Raw genomic sequence first — 1,904 nt, forward strand, 5'->3', positions numbered from 1 at the left:
TTTAAGATGGATATAGGAAAAAATTATCATTTTGATTGTGTTGAAAAATCCATTTTTCATTTCTGTGATATCATGTTGTGATGAGGACTAAACTGAGAATGAAATTCTGGAAACCTGATTATTGTTTTCTGCTGCATTGTTGAAAGATCATTTTAAATTTTATATCTGCAAAAGTTGTTTTAAAAGTTGCAGAAGTATCTGCTGAAAGTATGGCACTATTAGGAACTGACCAGCTAGTTCAGATAAAAGAATGATCTCTGCTCATCAACAAAAGCTCAGACTATGTATTTGTTAAACTTTCAACTGAATAAAAATCAGCTATTTGTTAAGAGTAAATACCCATGGTAATTGAGACTCATTTCTGAGTGCCTGTCTTCTGCTTCCATTAAGGAAGCAGGAATGTGAAAATGCCCAAACTTCATGTATGCTATATTGTTGTAGCCCTACCAGTCCCAGGTTATTAGAGGGACAAGGTGGGTGATGTAATATGGCAGTGTGTTCTGGAGGGAGGTGCCAAACTTTGCTGCAGTGTAACACTGGGATAGAGGCGGAGCACGGCCTCCAGGTTCTACTCAGCACCAGCGCTGCCAGCACTGCTGCCGCTGGGAGGGAGGGAGCTGGTGCAGCCATGGGAGCTCAGCTCAGCATGCTTGGAGGGATTCTGGTATACCCTGTATGGCTAGTCTGCATCATCATCCTGAGACTTTTCAGGAAACCTCTTCCTGCACTTACCCTGGAGGACCCTGAAATGAAGATTTCGCTTTGCCCTTCCTACTCGAGTGCACGTTCTAGGTCTCCCTGTTGAACAGCATATTTATCTTTCTGCACAGGTTCATGGGAATCTGGTTATCAGACCTTATACACCAGTCTCCAGCGATGACAACAAAGGCTATGAGGATCTTGTTGTCAAGATTTATTTCAAAGGGGTCAATCCGAAGTTCCCCAATGGAGGAAAGATGTCTCAATATTTAGACAACATGAAACTAGGGGACACCATTGACTTCAGAGGACCTAGTGGGTAACTTGTGTACAAGGAAAAAGGAAAATTTGCCATTTGAGCTGAAAAGAAATCCAAACTTGTTCTTAAAACAGTGAAATATGTTGGGATGGTCCCAGGTAGAACTGGCATAATTCCTATGCTGCAGCTCATTCGTTCTATAATGAAGGACAAAGTTGATCACACCAGTTGTCAAGTGCTGTTTGCTAATCAGACTGAGAAGGGTATTCTGTTACATTCAGAGCTGGAGGAAGTTCAGGTTCAGCATCAAGACTGCTTTAAGCTGTGTTATACATTGGACAGAGCAATAGGAAATTGGGAATATAGAGAGGGATTTGTGAACCAAGACATGATCCAGGAACACCTGCCTCCAACTCAAGATGATGTTCTGATTCTCATGTGTGGCCTTCCTCCAGTAATATCTCTTAATGAATCAACTTTGGTTGGTGTGAGCAGTGGTGCCAATGGTCATAGCGGACCTCAGAGTAAGGTGGGAGGGGGGCCCAGCTCTTTGCCTTGAAGGGGTGGGACCAAGGGCGGTCAGCCCTCAGCACCACCTGTGTCACAGCACTGTCCCCCACCTCCCACTTCCTGACAGCCACAGGCAACTGGTTGTGGCTGGATCTCCAGGTCCCTGTGAAACATGAGGTCTGGGGGCAATTGCCCCCTTTCTTCCCCACTCTTCAGTGCCCATAGATGCAAGAGACAAGTTTCTAAGGTACACAGCACTGAAACAAGAATTGAAATCTTAAAAACAAAAACAAAAAAAAGTACTTGTTAGTCTTCCAACACAGTGTTGCAGACCCATGAGTTCTCCATGATTTTCTTAATCAAATCTTAGGAACATTTGAAGTTCAGTCCTTACTAAATACTGTTACACTTGGTAAATATGGGAAATATTTAACTA

General features: G+C 43.1%; 1 pseudogene; it reads left to right on the forward strand.

Moving 5' to 3' along the window:
• The first annotated feature begins 628 nt into the window (after positions 1-628).
• LOC142020890 (NADH-cytochrome b5 reductase 3 pseudogene) lies at positions 629-1,517 on the forward strand (annotated as a pseudogene).
• The last annotated feature ends 387 nt before the right edge of the window (positions 1,518-1,904 follow it).

Source organism: Carettochelys insculpta, chromosome 14 (assembly GCF_033958435.1).
Source record: "Carettochelys insculpta isolate YL-2023 chromosome 14, ASM3395843v1, whole genome shotgun sequence".
Classification (NCBI taxonomy): domain Eukaryota; kingdom Metazoa; phylum Chordata; order Testudines; family Carettochelyidae; genus Carettochelys; species Carettochelys insculpta.